Raw genomic sequence first — 13,380 nt, 5'->3', positions numbered from 1 at the left:
ATATATATATATATATATATATATATATATATATATATATATACAAATGTCCTTCTGCAGTTAAAAATCCCAAATACAATACAATCCAGATTCTCTGTATAATATCCATGTTTATGTGGCTTGTTTATATAAAATTATATATATATATATATAAAATTGTATTTTTAACACTTTATTTTATTTTTATGACTATATCTTTTTTGCTGTGGGATGTCTTTCTGTATGCTGTGAATATGTGTTGCTCTGATTGGTTGATAAATAAAGCTGTTTGGCCTATGGCATGGCAGGATGGAGCCGGGTGGGAAAATCCAAGGGAGATAGTAAAAGTAGAAAGGAGAGGCAGGGGAGACGCTATCCCACCATTCAGAGAGCAGCATGTAATGGCACACAGGTAAATTCATGGAACACATGGCAACACATAGATTAATAGAAATGGGCTGAGTTTAGTTATAAAAGCTACTTAGGAAGAACCTTGAGCCATAGGCCATGGCCATACAGTTCATAAGTAATATAAGTCTCTGTATGATTATTTGGGTCTGAGGGGCTGCAGGACTGGATGGGACATAGGAAAACTTCCAGCTACATTTGGTGCCCAACATGGGGCCTGAGCAGGACTGGAAAAACCTTCTGACTACAAGAAACAGAAATGCTGCCATAACAATAAAGACATCTACTAATGATTTTTCAAATTAAAGTTGAGTAATAACTTATCTTCCCTTGGAAATGTTTAAAGGGAATAAAGGTACCATCACCTCTTAGATATTTACAGGTGATTTTCATTTTTAAAGTAGATGCCTTTGACTCATTACAGCCCTAAAGGTGAATCTCTGGCCAATTATGGTTGATAAGTATGTCACACAAAATGAGTTGTGAAGGCTCTACCATTTGTCTTTTAAAGGCTATTGCATATGATTTTTAATTTTTGGTCAATATTTGTATCTCTTCCTGACCATTTTACTGTACATATGTCAATGAAAAAACAAAACAAATCTGCTGTGGAATAATGCTTCTGTACACTGATTGGCCAGTAGCCAGGCAGGAAGTATAGGTGGGATAAGCAGACAAGGAGAATTCTGGGAAGAGGAAGGCTGAGTGAGGAGGTGCCAAACTGCCCTCCAGGAAGCAGCATGTAATGGCACACAGGTAAAGCCACGAACACATGGCAACATATGGATTAACAGAAATGGGCTGAGTTTAAATGTAAGAGCTAGTCAATGGTAGTCCTGAGCTAATGGCCGAGCAGTTATAAATAATATTAAGCCTCTGTGTGATTATTTTATAAGCAGGCCACGGGACTACAGGGCCCAGACAGGACTGGGGAAACTTCTAGCTACAAAAAAATTATAAACACTGTTCATTCAGATGTGTTTTTTTAACTGAAGTCACTTTGGTTGAAATATACAGGCTTTCAGTAAAAGCAACAACAAAATCAGATCTAAAGCTCACATAGGATTTAAGTAATACAAAAAGAACTGTACCTTGAATATTAAAATCTTGATATAATATCATATACAAAATTATTTTTCTTTAATGACTACTTTTTTTCTGTAATCTTCATTGGAAAATTGGTCACTGATGGGACTCATGAGAAGCATGAGCTGCTGCTGAAAGTATTAGCTAACAGCTCAAGCACAACAGTGTTTGAGTCAACTTTACAAGTAATTTAAGGATACTGAATACAATGAACTGTGCTGGCAATTGTCCCAGGCTCTGGAGTGACATGAGAGCTTCAATGAACAGGATTAGTCAGGAATCTGATTTCACTTTTCAGCCTTGTCATTTTAAATCCCTGTACCATTTTGGGGTATTGGTGCATCTCATACTTTTCTGGAACTGCCATATCTGATGATTCTTAAGGACCATTATGTACTTCCCTTAAATGCTCTAGAAAGTTGCTTCTTGGCAACAAATGTATCAATTCAGCAATTTCCATTTTGTGTTTGTTTTAAGACTTCTCTCCTAAAGTAAGCAGGCACACCTGCTGACCTGCTTAATATTTTTCCAGTTAACCTATTTAATATTTCCAGTTAACCAATTTAATGTTTCTAGTTAACCAATTTAATATTTACAGTTAACCCATTCAATATTTCCAGTTAACCAATTTAAAAATTCTGGGTCTATAAGTATTACCAAATTATGACGTATGCATATATAGTACATTCATACTCAAACAATCTTCATATACTACCTGTTATGTGTCTAGACAAGGTTTATGTTGAGTAATATTTGCATAAAAATATTTCTGCATTTTCTCTAAATAGGAAATTGAATCACATTGGACAATAATGAAATACAGTATAATTTACAGAAAAGATATCTTTATTTGGTATAGATTATATTTAAATGAAAATACAAATATGGCCAACATCAAAAAGTCAATCATAACATTTAAAAAGGGTTCATCTAGGTTCATTAATGAAGAGTTAGATCTTAGAGACCAAATTTGCCCAGATCATAATTTTATTTATTGTTAAATGCTTGGGAGCTAAGGCATAAGTGAAATAGACAAGGAAGATTAACATGAAATATTAGGCAGATGTAAGGAAGGAAAGAACCCCCAACCCTGGATCAAATAGAAGGTTTTACTTCTTTCAATGGCTTTCTACATGAGCCAACCTTTCACTTGCACACAGATGATGTAAATCCTTGATATCATCTTTGACTTTTTTATCCTTAATTTCAAGTGAATCACAGACATAACGAAACAGATGGCATATCTGAAACTGAGTAATACTGAAGTCAATTAAAAAGAGATGATTCAAAGGTGAAGACCAAAGATAGAGACAACCACAGAGACTGCGTTTGCTGTGCTTTAAGACAAGTGAGGTGTCATCAGAAACATGACAAAGTCCCACTGTGAGGGGCAGAGTGAGGCCAGGGAATGAAAATGGAGAAACCTGAACTCCAACTCACTCCTGCCTTTCTACTTAACTCTTAAGTTTGTGGCTCATCATCCTGTGACCTGAACTGATAATGTCTGTGTCTCCAATAATATGTATGCTAAAAAATATGCCCCAAAGTCTCATTACTAGAAGGACAATTGCTTAGGTCTTATGGAGAAGCTCCTTGAATGGCATTGTCCTTACTAAAGTTTCTCCTTAGTGATAGTTCAATACAGCAGTCTAAACAGAAAAAAGCATGAACACAGCAAAGACAAGGCTTTACTGATAATGAAAATTAAATTGTAGTCTAAAAGAAAGGCTGGAGGATGACAAATGGGCTCCGGGGGAGAGAGAGAAAATGTTCGGTGTTCTGTCCTGTGAATTTGAATTTTAAGTTCAGGCAGGAACGTAATTCATTCAAAGAATTTTGGGAAGAAACTGGCAAGTTCAGGTTGACTAACTTTGTTAACTCAAATTTAAGTTGCTTTAAACACATTATTATATTATATCTAGAAATAAATAAGGACAACATAGCATAGTAATATAGTTTATTCAAGAAAAGAAGATTGATTTCATATAGAAAAATAATCAAAGTAAGCCAGGCGGTTGTGGTGCACACCATTAATCCCAGCACTCAGGAGACAGAGGCAGGTGGATATCTGTGAGTTCAAGGCCAGCTTGGTCTACAGAGCGAGTTCCACACGTGCTCCAAAGCTACACATGGAAACCTTGTTTCAAAAAAAGCCAAAAAAGAAAAAGAAGCAAAGCTATTTGTAATTGTGAAAAGAGAAAATCATCAAAATATCTCAATAGATACAGAAAAACATTTAATGAAATTTGATATTTATTCATAACAAATATTCAGCCACCTAACTCTAAAAGAAAAAAAAACTCCTTTTACTTTTTATGTTTGTTTAAAACAAATTTTGTTACATTTTACATGGGCAAATATAGCAGTCAAGTGCAGGGCAGAGGACAACTTACAGTGGTTAGTTTTCTCCTTTTACTATGTGAGTCCCAGTTATCGAACCGTGATTGTCAGGATTGGTAGCACATGCCTTTACCCACAGAGGCATCTCACTGACCTTGTCCTATTTGTTTGTTTATAAGCTACAAGTTAAGCATCTCTCACATAGGTTGATTTTACAAAGCAAGCATCTGTGCCATTTCTATTATTAAATATGGATGGAGAGAGACAGAACCACTAAATTGTCAAATAAAATGAAAGCACATGCATAAAATACATTTTGAGCACATAAAATACATGTGATGACAGATAACCAAGAGGGAGTAGATGATTATCAAGAGTTATTTTTAACCTGTGTTGGCTAAACAGTTGTGCATGCATATGTTGTATGGGGGTATTTTCATGAGGCGTCAAAGTGTTAGCAAACGATTAAATTAAAATTTATTTCAAGAATCCATGTAGGTAATGACATTGACCTAAATATAGGAAGGGAAATAAACATTTCCTTGTTTGTATTCTCAAACCAGATGTTAAAATAGAGATGTTTATGCAACGTACAGATATTATTAGTGATAGCTATAAGTATGATTCAGAAGGTCAATGTAGGATCTTGAAATAAGTCAGAAATTGGAGTTGAAGCCTAAGAAATGAAATCTGCTTTAAAGGAAGAGGGTTGGTCATATTTATAGCATACGCTTTCAAATTTACTAGATACATGAAAAGATGAATTTTAAAGAAAGAAATAGGTAGAATTCATTATTTGCCTATGGTGCCATTATGCTTGTGAATATTTGAAAATTATTAAAGGAGGAAAATTGAAATTTTCAAAACGCAGACAAATAAAAAAAGAAAACAACAAACTCAACCCTACTAGATCTAATAGCTAAACTGACTAATGCTGCAGTGTACAACTAATGATGCAGCATCTATATGGTAGCTCCGACCGTTTGTACTTTGAAATTTAATTAGGTATCCAAAATATAAAGTCTTTGCTGTTTTATTTATATTTTCTTTAAAAATCTATGAAACATAGCCTAGATAATTTTTAAAGTTTCTAGCAAATGTGAAGTATACTTCAGTCATACATTAAAGTATGGTAATATTTTATTTGTGCTGAAATGCGATTCTATTTGTATGTTAATAAAGTTGCCTGGGGATCAGAACTAAGAGCAAGCCATTAAGCAGAAGTCTGGCAGTGGTAGTACATGCCCTTAGTCTGATCACATGCCAGGCAGAATCTCTATGTGTTCAAGGACACAGCCAGCATGGAGACACACGCCTTTAATCTCAGTACCAACCATAAAGACCTGAAGGTCTGTATAGACAGGAAGTGACAAGGAAGTCATGTAGTTAGGTTTACAGCTAGTGAGAAGGCAGAACAGAAAGGCAATAAAGGACAGGACACAGGAAGAAGGTCTCTCTCTCAGGGGAAGGATGGCAGCGAGTGGTAAGATAAGGTGTTCTTAGCTCTTGGCTACTGCTCAATCTCTGGGTTTTTAACTCTTTATTTGGCTCTGTGTTTCTTATTTAATAAGACCATTTAGAATTACATCTACATTAAAGAGTTCAAAACTATTAAATTAGCCTAAAATACTGCATAGTCTCAATGCACAGAACATGGTTCATTTTTGTTGTCAATTGGGAGCTAGGATCAAAAGAGAAATACACCTTACATCTAACTTGATGAGGTGTTTTCCTAGAAGGACAAACTGACAGAAATAAGATCCTCCCCATGCTGACTGATAGACAGTATCTCTAACTGACCAGGATAAGATTCTCCTTTATGTTGATTGACTGACAACATCTCAAAAATAAATAAATAAATAAATAAATCAGTGGCTTATATTAGAGTTAACGTAAGTGACTAAAATTTAAATAGGAATGCAAAACACCCAAAAAAGGCAAAGATATTGAAAGAGAAAACAAAATAGGAAAATTTTTCTGGTATTAGGTTTTACTATTGTGTTACAATAAATAATAGAATATATTAAATGCAAAGATAGTAAAATTAATCAGTGCAACTGGGGAGACAGTTTGAAATTCAATCACCATGAAATAATATTATTGGAAAAAATTTTTCTTCAACAAATAAGCTTGCAATAACTGAAACTGTTTTTGAAAACATGCAAAAATCAAACCATAATCTCTAACCTTAATAATCTACAAAATTTATTATAGATATATTATCCTGATATTCAAGATGTAATATTAAAATTTAAAAGTTTTATACTATCAGTCTTTTAAGGACAATGATAGAACTTGTCATTAAAAGCTAGTAAACTAACTAAAAAAAATTGTTGTTTTATATAATCATGATTAAAAACACTTATTACCATATTCTTATATGAAATAATATTTATAAGTCAGAGACTAGAAATATTATTTTAACATCTTACAAATTCTCCTTTCTGAATATATAACAAAGCCCTGGAAGTTCTCAATACAATGACTAAAAATTAAAAACATTTGGAAAAGTCTACAACTAAAATTTCACAAAGCATAGAAAAAATTGATGCCTCATACGTCCAATAAGAATTTTATAGTATCATTAGTTGCAGGTTATCTTTAAAACAATAAATATAACATGTTCAGCCATCTTTAGAGTGGCTGACCGCAAGCAAAGGAAAACATTCAGTATGGTCAAAGGAGTCATTTTCAGTAGAATGTGATATGGAACAAACACCCCAGAAAAACATTTTATGAAAAGTTGAAGATAGTTCTTTTATTTGACAACATTTCCATTCATCTATGCTTATTTGAGATGATTGTGAGCATTTCTTAATGACATTTTGGAAAACCATTAGTTTTATTCATAATAGTTTTAAACTGAAAATATCGCAGACATAAAATGACAAGAGAATTCATAAGCAACTTTATCTATCATACTTACTCAATGAAAAATATTCTTAAATTCAGAAATAATAGCAGTGAAACGATTATTACCCTAAACCAATCCAAATCTTGAAAAAAAAATTGTTGAAAGCAAAACATATGCAAAGCGATGTGTTTATAGGGTTTTACTGACATGATGTTTCAGAAGGGGCAAAATGTGAATGCAGTCAGTCAGATAAGTGGCTGCATACGGTGGAGAGTGTGAAGCGTCAAACAAACTTTCTGAGCTGACAGAAATAGTTGACGCTTTGATGCAGACATGCATTGGAAAAATCCACTACTTTCGCAGAATTAATTGAACTGTACAGACTAAATATTTGTACAGAATCACATAACTAAAGTCAACTTAATATTTATAGATGTTATTTTATCATAGAATAGGTATTTTCTGTTTGTCTCCTTAAAAAAAACTTATAGCATGTAACAAAAACAACAAAATTCTTTCCTATATTGTTAGTGATTTATTTTTAATGAAAACAAATGATTTTGCTTAATGCAAAACAGCTGAACTTTATTATGAAAGAAAATGATGGAGCAATTTAGGATACATTAAACACTTAATAGTAATTATTTCAATATATGATGATACTGTTCTTTGAAATAATTTGAATTTAATTAGAAAAAGATGAGATGCATAATAATAGTCAGTTTGGATAGGAAATAAGCTAATATTCATATTAAATACTAAAAGAAACCCATCAAAAGTTGTCAGAAAATGTCATCTATCAGTGATGTGCTTTATAAATGTAATCAAAATGTTGCCTGCTATAATTATGATTAAAAAGTTTATTCAGAAGTAATTTGGATTTCAAATTAAAAATACATCATGCAATCTGAAGTAACAAATTTTTAATTTTTTAATTTTTTGGCTTTTCATGACAGGGTTTCTCTGTGTAGCTTTGGAGCCTATCCTGGAACTCACTCTCTAGACCAGGCTGGCCTCGAACTCACAGAGATCCAAGTGCCTCTACATCCAAAGTGCTGAGATTAAAAGCATGCGCCACCATGCCTGGCCATGGTAACCTATAATTTAAGAGAAGTAGTTGATACAACTTTTATAGTGATACATGCTTTACATCAGATTACAAAGAGGAACAGTTGAAACTATTCATAATACATTGTCCCATTAAATAATTTTTTTCTTGAGCTTGTCATTAGCTTTGAGGTGAGGCATCATGTTAATTTTAATTAGATTCATTATTACACCATACTTACTACTACTTTATCTTTTTTTGACATTTTCCTTGGGTTTTGTTTTTACTTACAAAAAAGCAGTAGCATAAATATCAAAAATAATTATTTGCTTGTTAAATAGTCCTATCCAGAAGTCAATAACTTTGAGATACAAATATTAGTGTTGGTGGTAATTCAAGGACATAAAATGCACACGTTTGGGTTGCTCTCTGAGCATGAATTTAAAGGACAAGTGGAATGACAAACGGTGTTGGGGCTCACTCTTTCTACTGAGAATGCTATGTGAGAGAAATAACAGAAAGACAAGAAAGTGTGTGAGTAATTGTGGAGTTTGCTATCATATGTCAACTTGCTGAATAACTACCCAGATATTTGGTCAGATCTTCTCCAGTTGGATGAATGAGAAATTAAGTAGTTTAGAAGCAACATAAGACTGTGCATTGACTACATTAGACAGCTCCTACTAGTGTGGGAAGACAGGATCCAGTTAGGTGAAAATGTAAGAAAAACAAAGAAATTGATCCCTTTGTGAAGAAGGAAGGTGGATGACTTTGAGCTTGGCAAAGTCTTCTTGTTGTTTTTAGACTCAATCTGAACCTGGCTTTTCCTGTGCTTTTCACTGACTTTTATAGCAGAACTTCACTGTGATGGTTCCTGTTTTCAGGCCTTCCTTCTCAGTTTTGAACTTGTCATTGAACATTTGGGGACTCTTCAGCACCAAGAACAGGTGAGAAAATTCAAAATAACAAAGCCTCCTTTTACGTTCTTTTTATATATCTCTTTAATTTTTAATTTTGTGTGCAATTTGAATCTACATGAGTGTATGCTGGTGCCACAGATCACAGCTTCCAGGAGAGGGTGTTGAATCCCTAGGAGATGGAGGTATAGGCTCTATGATATGGATGCGGGGAACTTAACTCAGATCTTCTGCAAGAGCAGTCTGTGCTCTTAGCTGCTGAGCCATATTTCTAGCCCATCTTTCTGTAGTTCTATAAACATCCTTTGGTTACAGTATTTCTGGAAAATCATCACTCACAGAGAGTAGTAATACTTCATAATAGCACAATTTTGCTCAAAGTGCAAGAGAATACAGTCAATTAAGGTCCATTAGTAAATCAAGAGCAGTATTTCCCCTGAGATTTGCACCTCTGGATTCATAGAGAAGAATATGGTCCAGTATATTCCCCAACAGGGAGCCTAGAATGGATGAGGATGACAATGGGTCAAAAGCATGGGTGAGACTGATGGTAATTCAGACAGAAGGAGCAACGTTAATGGATACAGCCCTGTCTTCTTCAGTATACTAGTGACATTTTTACACCTGTGTTGACTCCCTATGCTATTCTTACCTGTACAGTTGGGTAACTATTTTTGAAATCAATAGTGCAATACCAAATAACAGGAAAAATATAATGATTACAAATGTAATTCCTAGGTTAACAAATATAGTTTACCCAACAACTCTGCATATCTTTCCCCTTCCATATTATTCCTCTTCTTCTGTCCTACATGACAAAGAGCCATTATTGCATGGAAACAGACAAAATTTGCTATTCCAGATGTTTCCAAATTTAACTATGTCCTTATCATGCAGCCATGTATTAAAAGCTTTGTGCTATTTTGATTCTTGAAATCAAATTTGAACGGCTTTTTGCAGCTTCCCACTTTGCACCAGATTTTCTTTGGGTGAAACTCCTTCATGATGGTACGTATTGATTCCTTGCACTTGTTTCCTGCCCCTTTGTTTGTGCCCTAGCCAACGGGAATGAGCAGGTGAGCGTCCATGTTGATCATTTCGTCTCCCTTTTGTCTGCTTCCCTTTGGTGAAATTGAAAGTACCCTGATGAGTATTTCAGGCATTTTCTGGGTGACAGCTTTGATTTTGGCAGGCGTTTGTACGCCACAGTTGTATTCCCCTTTCAGAGCTGAGCTGAAGTGTTAATTACTTGTTCCAACTGGCAGTCTTGCAAATTTCGAAATTTCTTTGAAAGCGAGGGCTAAAAATGTAGAGATAGTAGCTATGAAATGAGAGCAAGACAATCCACATTTATACAAAACAAGGTTGAAAACATGGAATAAAGGAGTAGCCCTAAAACTAACCCTAAGTCAAGAAAGAGAAAAAAAACAAAATAAAAGGAAAAATATTCGTGTATCCCAAAATCACTAGCAGTGGTTTAGCTCAAACAAACCTTAGTTCTGTCATACACTTCAAACAGAAAGATGAGACTCTTTTTACAGCTCACAGAGTGTGAGATATTTTGGTCACACTACCAAGGAATACTGAGCTAAGATTTATTTGTCTCTCATCTGTGTCTCGATGGTTTGTTTTCTGTGCATAGATGGAGTGAGCATCATGATAACATTATTTGAGCACTTATTGTAACCCAACTAGCTTTCTACACACTTTATACATAAATGATTAATTTCTCCAAACAATCCCATGAAATAGAATACATTAGTATTCAATTTTTAAATGAGTAACTTGAGAACAAAAGGATGGAGTGCCCATCTGACATGTAAAACTTGTTTTTGAAAACTCTGAATTTAAAGCCATGCTAGAATTCTGTGATCCAGATCCTGTTATCTATTGATATACCACAAACTGTATGAATCCCATGCTGTCAGCATAGTCCTATGTACAGATTCTCCCAATCTCATAACCTAGAGGCTGCTTTGATATTTGAAATTTAAAAGAGATGACCACATAATGGGGACACAACACCCCAACTAAATGTCATATACTACCAGTTAAAATACCTAGTATCAGGAATAGGTTATGGTTTTGTCTTATGTTGTCTTATGTTTGCTAAAGAGGTCACAGAGCACCTCTTCAAAAATCACAATCTATTGCCAAGCTTACTGACACCCTCCACAAAATTATGATAGCAAAACTCCATGCTGAAGATTCCTCTTATGTCACTGAATATGAAGAAGTAGAGACAGCGCTTACTAGAAGCTTGCCCCCTACTGTCTAGTATTCATAGCATTGGAAGGCACTCTTATGCTAACTGCAGAAGACAAGTAATCATTGATGAGATGGGATCCACACTTGACACTGTTAATGAGGTAAAAAACTTGGGTCATGGGACTCAGGAGATAATCTACTAATATTATTTTGCTAAATGAATATATCAATAAAGTTATTTCCAATGGCATATTGTTATACCCAGAATTCATCACTCAACCCTCTACTGAACAGCTTTGTGCAATATATAGTAATTGAAACAGAAACCCACAACTGGAAAATATCTGAACAGTGAGCAGCCTTGGAGTACTCAGCTATAAATGGGATGTCTTTATTAAACCCCTCCCCTCAAAGCTAAGATATCTATGCAGAAGAGGTAGAGAGATTGTAAGAGCCAAAGGTGGGTTACTTCAAGGAAACAGAATCTTCTAGGCATAACAAGAGTGATAAATAAATAGACTCACTAAACTGAGGTAGAAAATGTACAAGTCCAGTGAAGGTTCAAGCCAGACAAAATTTGAGCAGACAAAATGAAATGGGCCCAAAGCCCAACCTTTCACAAAGAAGTTATCTGAAGTTTATACCTGCTGGGGTGGGAAAGTCCATTCACTCCAGTGGACTGGCTATATCAACTACTCTCGATGGCAGGCCTCATGCTCAGGATTAGGTGGCTGACACATAATGAATTCCAAGCTTTTTTGTATATTTATTTATTTATTTAGTTTTGTTTCTTTTTTGCTCTTTGAGTGAGAGAAATAACAAGAAGTTGGATGGTTAGGAAGTGTGGAAGATCTGGCAGTACTTAGTGGGGTGGTAAAGAATATGGTCAAAATGTTATATAGAAAATTTAAATAAAAATGAGAACAAATGGTAATGTTATGTTGGGGGTTTAAGATTTTATAATGAACTTGAATTTTACTAACAGGAACTTTGCATATCATTTAATAATCACAATTTACAGGGCCCTGACATACCAAAATTAAACACTGCTAACAAAAGTAATATCTATTTTTAGATAATAAAAGTTGTTACCATTTCATAATAGTATAAAATTTAGTTAATATGTATTTGAACAATATGAACCAGTGAATTCTCAAAGATATGGTTGCCTGAATATGACCTGCAGAGTAACAACATGTTGATTTGTCTACATGAATTTTATTTATTTTGTTAATTCTTCTCTCATATATTACATCCTAACCACAGTTTCCCCTCCCTCTCATCCTCTGGATACAACCCCCTCTGCCTCCCCTCTGAAAAGAGCAGGCCTTCCAGGGACATCATCCATATATGGCATAATATGCTACTGCAAGACCAGGCACATACCATGACATCACGGCTGGAATAGGCAAAGCAGTAGGAGGAGAAGGGTCATATAAGTCAGCAAAAGATTCAGAAACAGACCCCTCCTCATGGTAGGAACTTCACAAGAACACCAAGCTGTAACATACATGCAGAAGACCTAGGTCAGACTTCAATAGGCTCCCTGATTTCTGTGAGCCCCCATGAGTCTGGGCCAGTTGATTCTGTGGGTTCTGTTCTCATAGCATCCCTGATCCCTCCAGTTCCTCCAATCCTTTCTCCCCCTGTAGCATGAATCTTAAAAGGTTCTTAATAAAATCAAACCTGGAAGCCAGGTATTGGGGGTAAATGCTGGAAGATCAGAGAAGCAGAACAAGCCACAGCCACCTCACCTTGCCAATTCCTCAGCTGATCCTGTTTCCTCAGAATGGATGCCTCTGTGTGTCCTCATCCAAATAGATCTCAGCTGAACTGTGTTGCTCAAAAGTCTAAAAGCTTAACCAGCCTAGTTCCTCATCCTCATGCCTTAAATACTCTTCTGCCTCCTGCTATTACTTACTGGGATTAAAAGTTCACTTTCTGAGATTAAAGGTGTGAGTCACCATGTGTGGCTGTTTCCAGTGTGGCTTTAAACTCACAGAGATCCAGATGGATCTTTGCCTCCAAAGTGATAGAATTAAAAGCGTGTGAGCCACTATTTTCTGGCTCTATATCTAGTGGCTGTTCTGTTCTCTGACCCCAGATAAGTTTATTGGGGTGCACAATATTTTGGGGAACACAATATCACCACATCCCCTTTCTTGGATGGACTCTCTGATCTCTCTAATGTTTGGCTGTGGGACTCTGCATCTGCTCCCATTAGTTGCTGGATGCAGTTTCTCTAGTCTCATTGATGACAGTTCTGCTAGGCAGCTGTCCCAGAACACTCTGCAGTCAGGACAAAATGTAGGTCGAAGGCTTTGTGAATGGGTTGGTGTCCCAATCCCTCCACTTGAGAGGCCTTTCCTGGTTACAGATGATGGCCAGTTTAGACTTCATGTCCCCCATTATTAGGAGTCCTTGCTAGGGTTACTTTCATAGATTCCATGGAGTTTCCATTGCACTAGACTTGTGCCTAGCTTCCCAAATACCTCCATTCCAGTTGTTTCTCCCTCCTGAGCCTGATCCCTCCTGCTCCC

This window comes from Peromyscus californicus, unplaced genomic scaffold, assembly GCF_007827085.1.
Source record: "Peromyscus californicus insignis strain IS unplaced genomic scaffold, ASM782708v3 Scaffold_12__1_contigs__length_115047231, whole genome shotgun sequence".
NCBI lineage: Eukaryota > Metazoa > Chordata > Mammalia > Rodentia > Cricetidae > Peromyscus > Peromyscus californicus.
This window is presented reverse-complemented; position numbering follows the sequence as displayed.